The sequence below is a fragment of the Chiloscyllium plagiosum genome, chromosome 10 (assembly GCF_004010195.1).
Source record: "Chiloscyllium plagiosum isolate BGI_BamShark_2017 chromosome 10, ASM401019v2, whole genome shotgun sequence".
NCBI lineage: Eukaryota > Metazoa > Chordata > Chondrichthyes > Orectolobiformes > Hemiscylliidae > Chiloscyllium > Chiloscyllium plagiosum.
In genome coordinates, this window is record NC_057719.1 from 15523836 (window position 1) to 15538111 (window position 14276).

The 14276-nt window shown below is 38.4% G+C and overlaps 1 long non-coding RNA gene across 1 annotated transcript; it reads left to right on the forward strand.

Moving 5' to 3' along the window:
• The first annotated feature begins 2658 nt into the window (after window positions 1-2658).
• Window positions 2659-9122, forward strand: LOC122553398. The gene is made up of 2 exons (XR_006312695.1): window positions 2659-3944; window positions 4117-9122. It is a non-coding gene; the product is annotated as an uncharacterized LOC122553398 (long non-coding RNA).
• Window positions 9123-14276: the final 5154 nt, after the last annotated feature.

Genomic DNA, 14276 nt, shown 5'->3' on the forward strand with positions numbered 1-14276 from the left:
TAAGGTGATTAATAAAAGGTGAATGGAATTGAATTTATAGATTAAACCATCAACTTGGTTGACAAAAAATGTCCTTGGTCAAATCTTCTCCCAATATAAGTGAGAGATCTCTGGCTTGAATGAACAGCAATTAGACGTATACGCATTCACGTCTAGGGTTAGGTGGAGAGATGCTACTGAGGTGTCACACTTCAAATTAATAGGGCAATGATTTTATTGAATAGAATTATAAACTTCAGACCCTAGCCATTGGCTCTAACTGTCCTTGTTTCTGAGGTTGAACCAAACTGTAACGTTTTGGACATATTTGATGAGATTCTGATGAAATATCTGAATCACCATTAAAAATGCTGATTTTTATCTCTGGCATATCACTTGACTCTGCCCTTGCTTTGGCTCATTTGATGCTGAAACAATATTTATTCTATCTTTCTTCCGGACTCGACTATTCCATGTAGCCCTAGATGACCTCCTGCTTTTTATCTTCCATAAATGTAATGCCATCCAAGTCACTGAGGACTGAATCCTTACTTCCACAAAACTTATTTGTTTACCTATCAGCCCTCTTGTTACTAACCTTTGTTGGCATTTGGTCAAACAGCGCCTTGCATTTAAAATTCTCATGTATTCCAAATTCCTCCATAGCTTTGCCTTTATCAATTGATCAATGAACTTGAGATCTAATTCTGGCATCTTGAGTATCTCTGATTGTAATCAGTACCAATTAGGTGACTATATGTTTGTCTGGGCCCTAAGCACTGGACCTTCATTACTTAATTTATCTGCCTCTCTATATCTCTTCACTTTAAGAAGTGATAAAACTTAGTTCTTCATCCACCCTCATACCTCCTTATGTCGCTTAGTATCAAATGTTGTCTTCTAATGTACCTATGGGAGTGTCTTGGGATGCTTTATTCATTATAAAGTTGCTCTATAATTCCAAATTCTTGATAACTCAGCAAGCTGATGACATATTGACTCTGAGTACTGATACATCAGCTCTGGGTGGCAAGTATTCAGTGGGAGATTTCCTTACTTATATTTGGCTTAATGCTATGCAAATTCTTGTAGTTATTGTTAATGTACTGACCTTCCAGCGCTTCACCTTCCTGACCATTATACTACCATGTCTGACCTGCTGAAGGGACAGGACCAACCCAGAGATGTTGACTGAAAAGTATGATATGAAAATGACTAAATCATGCTTTTACTTGACTTGCCCGTGGAATAGCTGTCCTATTTCTGGTGTAGATTCCTAGACATTGGTGAGGTGTACTTTGGGCTGGAGTGATGCCTTTTTGTGTTGAGTGCCTAGGTTGATAAAGGCAGTCAAACTTTTTTTATGTTTTATTCTTTGACTGGCTTGTGTTCTAGGTCATTCCAAAGTATAGTTGAGAGTTAACCATATTATTATCCATTTGGATTTGTGCATTGATCAAACCAGTCAAAGACAGATTTCCTTCTTTGAAAGAAATTAATGAACTAGATGGATTTTACAGCAATCTAGTAATATTAGGAGCACCATTATAGGATACTAGCTTTCCATTCTCGACTTACGCAACTTGAACTTGTGAGTTTGAACTTGTGTTTCATTACTCCAGAATACTGAATTACGAATCTAATAACATTAACATAAAGTTAACATGCCCATAGCTGAAATGGAAGATGGGCCAAAATCATATTGAATGTCAGTGCAAGGTTTGTATGGTAGACTGGTTAGCAAGGTTAGATCACTTGGAATCCAGGGAGCGCTAGCCATTTGGATACAAAATTAGCTTGAAGGTTGGAGACAAAGAGTGGTGGTAGGATTGTTTTTAGGATTGGAGACCTGTGACCAGCGGTGTGCCATAAGGAACAGTGTTGGGTCCACTGTTTTTTGTTAATTAAATAAATGATCTGGATGTGAATATAGGAGGAATGGTTAGTAAGTTTGCAGATGATACCAAAATTGGTGGTCTAATGGACCGTGGAGAAGGTTATCTCACAGTATAACAGAACGTTGATCAGATGGGCCGATGTTTCGAGCAATGACAGATGGAGTTTAACTTGGATAAATGCAAGGTATTGCATTTTGGTAAGGCAAATTAGGGCAGGACTTATATACTTAATGGTAAGGTCCTGGGGAGTGTTGCCGAGTGAGGAGGTCTTGGGGAGCAAATTCATAGATCCTTGAACAGGTGTCACAGGTAGACAATATAGTGAAGAAGGCACTTGTATGCTTGCTTTTATTGGTCAGTGCAATTGCTTTTATTGGTCAGAGTTGGGATGTCATGTTATGACTGTACAGGAGATTGGTGAGGCCATTTTGGGCATACTGCAAAGATGCTGTTAAACTTGACCAAGGTCAGAAAAGATTTACACAGATGTTGCTAGTATTGGAGGGTTTGAGCTATAGGGAGAGGCTGATTAGGTTGGGTTTATTTTCCCTGGAGTGTCAGAGGCTGAGGGTTGACCTTATAGAAGTTTATAAAATCATGAGGAGCATACATAAGGTAAAGCCAAAGTATTTTCTCCAGGGCAGGGACTCCAAAACAGGTTTAAGATGAAAGGGGAAAGATTTAAAAGAAACCTAAAGAGCAACTTTTTCACGTAGAAGGTGGTGCTTGTATGGAATGAGCTGCCAGAGGAGGTGCTGGAGGCTGGTACAATTACAACATTTAAAAGGCATCTGGCTGGGTAGATAAATAGGAAGGAATTAGAGGGATATGCGCCAAATGCTGGCAAATGGAACTCGATTAATTTAATGTTCAGCATCGAGAGGTTGGACCAAAATGTCTGTTTCCATGCTGTACGACTCTTTGACTCTATAACAGGCTTGATGGTTTCATTGGCCCATTCCTGTTTCTGTTTCTTTCTTGATGGATATATAGCATTTTCCTCCTTGCACTGAAATTTACGAAAGTGTGGTTGGAGAAATTTTCCTCATTTGGTGTACATTTTTTGAGCACCTGAATTGTCCTTGGAGCTCCAAAACAGTAGCCATGATATTTCAAAAATTTTGTGGAGTGAATTGCATAGAACAGTTCATGGGTGAGGGTATTAACATGTGCACAGGAAATGTCCATCAAAGGCAGATCATTGGATCAACTAGAGTACAACAGCAGTGCAACATCCATTTTGGAGCTCGACGCTCTGGCTGATGCATTGTCTTGACATCATGACTGAATAAGTATTGCACAGCTGAAATAACTGTATCGAGGCCGGTGTCCTCTCCCCAAATCACCCTTTAATTATATGTACACAGCCCACTAACTGTGGCCAACCAGCTCAGAGTCAGTCCCTGAAGTGAGAAAATTCTGAATCTCCTGTTTGTATCTGTCAGCCAGGGCTCCCCAATTGGGGTTGTTAACCTGGCCCAATTAAGGATCTCATAGCCAATAAGATCCATCTATTTCCAATCACTGCATCAATGGTAAGGATAAACCAACGTAGTTTGAAGGAATCATCAACTACATATAGGTGTGTTCCCTGTTGAGTTCTTCTATGCTATGATTCAACACACATTTAATACTTAAGGCTAGTTATCACACACAGATGCAGTAATAGGCCTTTATCTTGACATGCGATATGACTTGGATAACGAACAGAAGTATCACACAGCAGGAAGCAGGAGGAGACCTTGACTTTGTTTGTAACTAGATGAGGCCCAAGCACTTACCCTTGTAATACCCACTAGTTACATCCTGCCAACCTAAAAATTACTGTTTTCCTATTCTCTGCTTCCTGTTTGTTAATCTGTCTTCAAAGCTGACTAATGTGCCACCAATAAACCTTAAATTTATGTAATCGGCTCATCCTCAGTACACTGTATATCTATATGCTCCTTTGTGATATGGTGGATCTCTTTCTAGGCTGCAAATTTAAAGTTATTGTGTGAGTTACAGATAATCTCAGCAACTCTGAACAGTTGGTATTATTATTGCTCGGCGAACATGATGCGCCTGGTATGTACCTTCATTTAACGTTGCTATTGCATATTGTGAATGCTTTGGTGTGCATCCTGAAGATGTACTTTGCAGTCCAAAACAAAGTCTTGCATGTAAAATATACCAAAATTAATAGTTTCCCTAATTTCTTTAGTTTCCCTAATTTATCTTTCCTTTTGCCATACTACAGTCATGCCATCCAGAGCAAGCGGTTAATCTGGTCCATCAAGACTTTTTCAACAGACTTGTAGCAGGTACGCATAAGAACACCGTGAGGTAACTCTTCCCATTTTAACTTGACAAGTTTCCCTTCCTAATATTAAACAAATGCCATTGCTTCTAATTTCAAACCCTATTTAAGGGTTTTGTTTTAACTTGATACGTGTAAATTCTTCAGTCTGCCAGCCATTAACCAAAATAAATCCACTCAATTTGTTTGAGTATTTTATGCAATATTTGAAGAATGTTCATGATATGTTATTATTTGGAAACTTAAATTCAACATAGAACAATGGATAGCTTTAATTCGATTTGTATCTCCATATTGTGTGCATTAAGAAGGGAAGAATTTAGTTTTACTTCTGAATTCTGAGAATGGTTAGCGATGTCTGGAAATAAACTTCAATTCATTTAATTGATGTTTTTTAAAGGGAAAAAAAATTGTGAGATGAATAGTTCAGTGCTTTCGAGAAAATAGTTTAGAAAAGAAAAATGGACCACAGCAAGATGTTCTGTGACACAGAGACAGAAACAAAGAGAGAAGCATCCAGAAAATCAGAGTGTGCAGATAGGATCATGTCATTCTGGGAGAAAAAAAAGTCCTGTAAGAATAGCAGTTTAGTTTAGCAGTCTCCAGACCATCAGGCAGCAGAAGAGACCTGGGCAGTTCAATATTAGTACAGTTGGTTATGCTGTTACACGGTAGTTCCATCCTTGTTATAAGAAAATCACGTAATAGAAATTTGAACTAATGGGGTCAGATTTGTGTTATAACCTAAACACACTTCCAAAATTCATGCTCTAGAAATAGTGTCTCCAATTGTTTAATCACGTTATAGTGAATTTGCATTAACGAAATGCACATTATAGCAGAACAACCTGTCAAAGAAACCTTCAGAAACAGAAGCCCATGGAAAATGAGTTCCAGAATCTATGTTTGGAAGTAAGTAAGCTGCCTTAGTTTTGATAAGGGTCTAATGAAGAGATTCAAATTCAAGAAACTCGCATTGAGTGACTGTGAAGATAAAGAAACAAAGCACAAACATGCCAACAGAAGAAGGAACTATGAAGTGGAGACAACATGATCATTCATTTGAGATTTGACTCTGCGCGATTGTTGAGGCTACGAGGGTTGAATTGCTTTATTCAGATATTTGTAAGAAAACTATTTCAACCAATTCTTGTAAAATGGTTTGTACTTTTGTTTTCTGTATATTCTTTAATTGATGTTGCTTGGCACCCTCTTGTGAATATATTCAGTGACTGACTCCCATAGTAATAGCATTACAAAAATAAAGCCGATGGGCTAACAAATCAAATTTCACTTGAGGATCCAACTTATACAGTGTTATTATTAGCTGGGATCATGGAAACAGAAAATAGGAGTAGGTTAATCAGCTTTTGAACATTCAGTATGATCATGGCTGATCATCCAACTCAGGTACCCTCTTCCTGCTTTTGCTTTTAGCCCAAAGAACTATATCTAACTACTTTTTGAAAACATTCAGTCTTTTGTCCTGAACCCATTTCTATGGCAGAGAATTCCACAGGTTTGCCAATGTGGGTGAAGAATTTCTCCAAATCTGTGTCCTAAATGTTTACACTGTATCTTTAGACTGTGATACCCCCAACACAACACAAACTGCTGTTGGATTTTTGAGAGGTTTGTAGAACTATAAAACAAACAGATAAATAACAAGTAGGTCAATACAACTGGATAGACATTACATTAGTTTTGAATTACTTGAGAGATAATATGCTTTGATTGTGAATTTCTTTAGCCAATAAAGGCCCTCTGGCAGAAACACGTCCAAATTTGTGTATCAGTTTAAATTTAGAGAATTGCTGATTCTTAATGCAGAAATCACCTTGGTATTTGTCTTAATAATCATCATAAACCATTCACTGTATTGCTGTTTGATAATTACCTGCCAAGTTTATTATCCTGGCATTTAATATTCCAGGAGTTAAATTATAGCTATCACTTCATATGACTGTTTGATATCTTAGGTGAAAAATAAAAGGCCATTTTAATGACTGAAAATCATTTCTGAAAGAATATTATCACAGTTTCTGCTTCACAACTCTTCTGGTAAGTGCAGAGGTTCATGAGTCTGGTCTTGTAGCCATATAGAAACATGGTGACAAGAAGATAAAGCTAAAACATTCAGGAAAGGACAGGCAGGAAGTAAAGAATTTTGTTTGCATTTCTAGTATGTGGCTGTCACTGGCTGGTCAACGTTTGCCTACTCCTAGTTGCCTTTGATAAGGTGATGGTGAGCTGCCTTCTTGAACTACTGCAGTCCATGTGCTGTAGGTAGACCAACAATTCCCTTAGGGAAAGAATTCCAGGATTTTGTCCCAGCGTCATTTTTATGTTGCTAGATCTGTTCAAGATGTGTCCCATTTGTGATAGTGGTAATGCCATACAACATAATGGAGGGTATTCTCTAAGATAAAAGTCAGACTTAATCTCCACATGGACCAATACTGTTATGGATAGATGCATGTGCAGTCAGCAGATTAGTAAGGATGAGGTCAAGTATGTTTTTCCAACTTGTTGGTTCCCTCACCACATGCCACAGACCTAGGCCAGCAGCTATACTCTTGAGGACCTGACCAGCTTGATCACTAGTGCTGCTAAACAGATCTACTTTAGGTGGTTGACATTGAAATCCCCCCACTCGATGTACATTTTGTGCTCTTGCTGTTCTCAGTGCTTCCTCAAAATGTTGTTCAACACAGAGGAGTGCTGATTTGTCAGCAGAGGGAGGACAATTTGTGGTAATCAGCTTGAGGTTTCCTTGCTCATGTTTAATCTGATGCCATGAGAGTTCAAGGCATCCAGGGTCAATGTCGAGGACTCCGAAGGCAACTCCCTCCTGACTATATACCACTCTTGCCACCTCTGTTGGTTTTGTCCTGCTGATGGGATAGGACATATCCAAGAATAATGGTGGTGATATTGTCTGTAAGATATGATTCTGTGAGTATGACTTTGTCAGGCTGTGAGACAACTTTCCTAATTTTGGCACTAGCTCCCAGATGTTATAAGGAGGACTTTGCAGAGTTGACAGGCCTGTTTCTGTTGTGTCTGGTTTCTAGGTCTTCACCAGATGGTCCATCTGATTTAATTTCTTTGTTGAGACTTTGTAGTGATTAATATTACTAAATGGTTTGCAAAGCCATTTCAGAGGGCAGTTGAGAGTTGACCAAATTGCTGTGGGTCTGGAGTCACATGTAGATTATAACAAGTTAGGATGTCAAGATTTCCTTCCCTGATGGACATTAATGAACCAAACAAGTTTTTCTGGAAAATTAACAATGATTTCAAGGCCATCCACAGATTCTTAATTCCAGAATTTTATTTATTGAATTCAGTTTCCATCATCTGCCATAGTGAGATTCAAACCAGGGTTCCCCAGTACATTAGCTGAGTTACCTAATGAATAGCAATAATACTACTGGGCTACCTTGGTGGTGTATCTTTGTTAGTACAGAATGGAATAAGAGTGATAGTAAGAAGTAACCTTGAAAATATGGAATCGATGTAGATGGAAGTCAGAAATAACAAGGGGAAGATGACACTGGTGGAAATCATCTATTAGCTCCTTTTAACAGAATCTATGCTGTAGATTGAGAATAATTCAGGAGATAATTTGTGTTTGTGAAAGAGCGGTATATTAATCATGTTTTTTTTTTAGTGTTGATTGGGGAAAATCAAATTGACAGAAGTAGTCAGAGGAGGAATTGAGAGAGTATATTTGGGACAGTTTCCTAGAACAATATGCTATCGTTCCGACCATGGACCAGGTGATTTTGGATCTTATAATGTGTAATGAGCCAGGTTTGATAATTATCTCAGAGCAAAAGATCCCCTCTGAAACAGTGACCATAACACTGTAAAAATTAGCTTCAGTTTGAGAGTGAGGATCTTGAGTTGGAAACAACTGTACTAAACTAAGGGTAATTACAAAAGAAGACTGGAGTGGACTGGGAAAGTAGCTTAGCAAAAAAGATGATTGTTGAACAACGGCAGATGTTTAGGTTAACCAATGATGTTGAAGATAGTATCAAATTGTCTGTATTTTTGTTCTTTCAATGAAGCAAAGGTTAGTAGTAAGCCAGAGGATTGGATAAATTTAGAAAAAGCCAACAAAAGAGGACCAAAAGAATTAATACTGAGGGAGGAAATAAATTGAGGTAAACTGGTAAGAAATATCAAAATAGACAATAAGTTCTTTATAAATACAAAAAAGGTCGAGGCCAAAGTGAACATAAGATACTTAGATATTGGGATTGGGGGTATAATGATGAGGAACCAGGGAACAGCAGGGGTAGAAGACATTAATAGCATTCCAAAAATACTAATTCAAGCGACAAAAGGAAGGGAACAAATAAGTACACAATCACGAGAAGAAAAGTATTAAGGAAACTAATGGGAATTAGGGCTAACAAGTCTCTGGAATCTGATGGTTACCATTGTAGAATATGAGATAGTGGGTGTAAAAGTAATACAGGCATTGATACTTCATTAATTGGATTAGGGACCATGTGCTGAATCATATTAGTATACACTCTATAAACCTGTGGTGTCAGCCTCATTTTGTTTTGAAGGAAGTTATTACGCTGTGTTCCAGTTTGCCAACATTTTCCATTTCCAGAACTGATGTGCCTGATTCTCTGAATTTCAGGTATTCACAATTTCTCCACATCTCTTAAATGTTGCTTTAGTTGATTTTATTATCACTTTATCTATCATATCATGTTACTATCATTTCAATAATTTAGCCACATTCTGTTTTCCATTTTAGTACTTTGAATGATGTTCTTTCTTTTTCTGTTCTTCTGTTCATGTGTTTCCTAGTTTTGATGAAGAGCCTATGCCTAAGTAACTTCTCTGTTTTCTCTACAGATGCTGGCAGAACAACTCAGTGTTCAAGACTTTGTTTTTCTTTCAGTTTTCAATACTTACAGTTCTTATTTTTGCTTTTTGTCAGAGTATTTTGACTGAGATACTTTCCAAAGTCCTTCGCAAACTTAAAATGATGTACCTCAACCCCAATAATCTTGAATGTGGATGTAAAAATTGAGTTTTGCCAGTACTCCGGAATCATCCAATTTGTAGAAGTCTTTTAGTGTTTGCTATTTGTAAGAAAAATGTAAATTCACTTTCTAACTTTGACTTGTCCCTGTGAAGCACATGTATTACTTAAGTGTTTGCACATCTTGGTACTGGCAAGTAATGCTTATACTGTGAAAATCATTTGTAAAACCTGTGAACTATAATTTCATCGATGTAAAAGATTGTTCTGTGTTCAGCTCAAAAGATGAACATTTCTGCTGGAAACACCAGAGGTTTCATTTTGCACTTTGTGAGGGTGCAATGTGAAAAATACATTTAGTCAAAGTTTTTCATCTTGCACTCATCAGGACAATTTGTAAAAATGTAAATAAAGAGGGAAGCAAACATTTATGCTGTATGCAAGGAAAGTGCAGATTGCTTGACTAACTAAACGCTTAGACGGATTGTACTGGAGAATGCAACAGTAAACTGTGTAATACTGCCAAGCTTTACTTAAATCTTAAACCAGACTGACTGGTCAGGACATTGTCTTGAGAAATGAACTAGTGAGTTACTGTCACTTATTTTGTTGATTCAGTGCTTCCATATATGCTATTTGCAAAGAATAGGTCCTTACATATTAATACATGTAGTTTCCAGTACACACAGGTGCTGAACACAGAGCCTGGCGCAGTCCTAAGCTGGTTGTCGTTGTGATTCTTTGCACACTCAGGATTATCCAGCAAATGTTGTTGAATTGCAGAATCACATTGATGTTCAACATTGTGTTTAAAGTTTTACAAGCACAGGCTGGATAGGTACAATGAGTATCTTGTTTATTGCAATGGTCAATGAGATACGGTGTTTAATACGATAGACTGGCATCATACTAGCACTGAAATTCATAGAGCAAATTACTCATTTATGTGAGCATCATCTTGGCTTGAGAGCAGTGTCCTGTTCATGGCAAATACCTCCAATGTGACATGTATGCTTTGTGTGTACATAGGCAACAGTGTGCCCAAAGATCCTTTGATAGCACCTTCCAAACCCGCAACACTTCTATCCAGAAGGACAATAGCAACAGATACATGGGTATGCCACCTGCACATTATCCTCCAAGCCACCCCACCCTCCTGACTTGGAAGTGTAACACTGCGCCTTCACTGTCGCTGGATCAAAATCCTGGAATTCCCTTGCTATGGACATTATGGGTCTCCCTACAACACATGGACTGCAGCAGTTCAAAGAAGGCAGTCTCACCACTACCTTCTCGTAACAATTAGGGATGAGTAGTAAATGTTGGCCAGCCAGCGGCACCCATGTCCCATGAGTGAATTAAAAAATAACTAGCTTTACCTATTGTTCAAATTACTGATTTACTTTATTCTTAACATGAGTTGGACTGTGTACTTTTCAGGATTAAGAGGCCTTTGGGCCTTTCATGAATTTGTTCAAACTGCAACATTCTTATCTGATCAGGGTAATGTTCTGTATTAATCTGCAGACTGGCTTTGACTTGCCCTGTTTCAAGGTCAAGCTGGCATGGTGAGCCAGTGTCTCAGACCACCATGTAATAAACGTGTATTGGACATTATATGTATTAATACAGAGGGACCTGTTAGAAAGAATATATGTACACGCACCACCTTTTTCAACTCAATAAAATAGCCCTCAGCCATTTTCTGGTTGATTTCTCATGTCAATCACTGACCAATCACTGTCAACTTGCCTAGTCAAAAATGTAAACTGCCTGACAGTTAACAGTCAATTATTAAGAACTACTTACTGCATTCTCTGTGGCCTCCACTCAACCAGTCACAGCCCACTTGCCAATTAATTCATACTATCCTTTCCAGCAGTAGAAATGTTGGTTTTCTCCTTTATTGGTATTCTTGTGAGCTATCCTGATGAGTGCAAGATGAAAAGCTTCAACGACTGTCTTTTTTCAGCAATATCCAATTCTATACTATCAAATGGCTAAAGATTGGTTTTGTTCAACAAGATGTAACTGAACCATTTAATATAAAAATTAAAAGAGCAAAGGTTGATGGAAGAGAGAGTGTGGAGGTGGCATAGGGCTTTGATGGCATACAGATAAAAATGTTGAGGTACATTACCAACACAATAATAGAAACTCTGATTACAGTCTTCCTGACATCCTTAGCTATACATTTGCCAGAGGGCTATCAATGTAACAAATGTGCTGAAGATGAGAAGTTGAAATAAACTGGATATGCTTGAAATAGTTGTCCTAAGACAATATAAAATCTACACCTAGAAAGATAGGGCTTAAATAAGCAAAAAGATCAAGACTATTTAACAAATGTCAGCCTGAGGAAAATATTTAAAATTTTTGTGAAGATCTGTAGCTTGGAAGCCAGTTGAATTCATTGTTGGTCTGTTCGCTGAGCTGGTAGGTTTGTTGGCAGACGGTTTGACCCCTTTCTAGGTGACATCATCAGTGTTGTGTTGTCTCCTGTGAAGCGCTGCTGTACTGAATTTGAATTAACGTAGTTCTGTTTGAGCTGTTTCTGGTTGGTGCCGGTTCCGGTTTTCCACTTCAGCGGTTTGTATATTGGGTCCAGGTCAATGCGCTTGTTAATGGAGTCCAAGGAAGGGTACCATGCTTCCAGGAATTCCCTTGCTGTTCTTTGTTTAGCCTGTCCTATCATGTCGCTTGGTTGCTAGTAGGTGTTCATGGATACAGGTCACTGGTTGCCTGCCAAGCTAGCAACCAAGCAACATGACTAAGTCTCCCTGGTATCCATGCACACGGACAACACAAACCATGAGTTTGACTGGGACAATACAACAATAATAGGATAGGCCAAAAAAAGAATGGGAAGGGATAATTAGTGGTGTGGGGGGAGATAATTGTAGAATTCTTTTTGATCCCTCTAAGTGATTAAAGCTTTTTAAGGGGAATAATTCATATTGTACATGTATTATTTATGAGGTGAACTTGGTCCCAGTCAGAAACAGCTCCATCAACCTATCCTGCTTGAAAATTCTTTAGGGCACTGGTTAGCAATGGGCATGGTCTGGAGAGTGCATTTAAAGAACTGAGGGAGATATGTAGATTATCTTTTTTTTAATAACACAAAAGTTCAGCTTCCTGAGACAGTGAAACATGACCAAAAATTACATAAGATATAACATTTAAAAATCTGTTTTTGTAGGTGATGTGGAGTCAAAGACCAGACATCATGGAGGGAATCAGAAAGATGTTGCAAGATGAAACAGGTAGGTAGTGTAGCCAGATTCATCAGCAGGGAAGTGCAACCCAGGATGTTGGAATTTATTGAAAATTATTAAATGGCTTTACTCTTTAATATCCTCAGATTAAGAGTAAAATTTAGAGTGATTGACTTAATTATTGCCATGTAAAGTTATTCCATTTAAAACAAAGTCTAAATGCACAGTCAGGCGCATGTCCTGTTCCGTGGAAAGATCCAACCCCATCTTTACTGCAAAGGGACCTTGATCAGATGGGCAAATGGACCAAGGCATGGCAGATGTGTTTGATATAGATAAATGTGAGGTGCTGCAATCAGGGCAGGATTTATCCACATAATGATAAGGTCCTGGGGAGTGTTGCCAAACAAAGCAAGTCATAGTTTCTTGAAAGTGAGTCGCAGGTCAACAGGGTGGTGAAGGTGGTGTTTGGTATTATTGGTCAGTGCATTGAGTATAGGAGTTCAGAGGTCATGTTGCAGCTGTGCAGGATGTCGGTTAAGCCAGTTTTGGAATACTGCGTTCAATTCTGGTCTCCCTGGTGGAGGAAAGATGTTGTGAAACTTAAATGGGTTCAGAAATGGTTTACAAGAATGTTGCTGAGATTGGAGGGTTTGAGCTATAAGGTGCAGCTGAATAGGCTGGGGCTATTTTTCTTGGAGCGTTGGAGGCTGAGGGGTCTCCGAATAGAAGTTTATAAAATCATGAGGGGCATGGGTAGGATGAATAGTCAAGGTCTTTTTCCCCAGTGTAAGTGAGTCCAAAACTAGATGGCAAAGGTTTAAAAGTGGGGGAAAGATACAAAAGGGCTCTAAGAGGCAACTTTTTCACACAGAGGATGGTGCATGTATGGAATGAACTGCCAGACGAAGTGATGGAGGCTGGTACAATTGCAACATTTAAAAGGCATCTAGATGGGTATATAATTAGGAAGGGTTTAGAGGGTAATGGGTCAAATGCTGACAAATGGGACTAGGTTAATTTAGGATATCTGGTTGGCAAGGACAAGTTGGACAAAAGGGTCTGTTTCTGGGCTGTACATCTGTGAGAGTCTATAACTCTATTGTATTAAATAAGAGATAGAGAGAGACACATATATGTATCACACACACACAAGTTTATGTTCATAAGGTAACAGCAAAGTAAATGACTCAGTTTCGCTCTTGTCTCTTACTTTAGAAAGTTATTGGTTTGTGGAGGCCATTAGAACAGAGTCATGTTAGATTAAAAACAACAGAGAGACACTGAGTTATATTTCAGCCTAATGCTAAATATCCAATCTCATTGCATAGACATGTTCAGGTGAAGTAGATAAGATGACCCTGCCAAACTGCTACTGCATATGTCTCAACATCTAGTTGGAAGTATCAGTGATTCAGGAGCAGTCTGTCTGCTCTGTTCTCTTGGTTGCAACAATGCACCAGGAGGGAGGATGGCTTCCTGCTGTGAATTGCAACAGCGTAAAGAGAATGTTCTTTATTGAAGAATAAAACAGCTTCAACATTGTTCAAACCACCATTGTCCAGTGGCAAAGAATGTTGGAATGTGGGGGAAATTCCAATTGCCTCACTGACCACACTGAGTTCTTGATCTTGGATGTTGAATCAGTGATGTAGTAGTATTTAAAATCATTAATTGTTTCTGTCAAAATCAAGGACACAGATATAAGATGATCAGCAAAAAGAATCCGAGGCAACATGAGGAAACTCAATGAGTTCTCGAATGCACTACCTGAAAGGGTGATGGTAGTAGATTCAAAAGAGAATTGGATAAATAACAGGATGAATAAAACAATGTGGCACTATGGAAAAGAACAGTGAATAGAATTA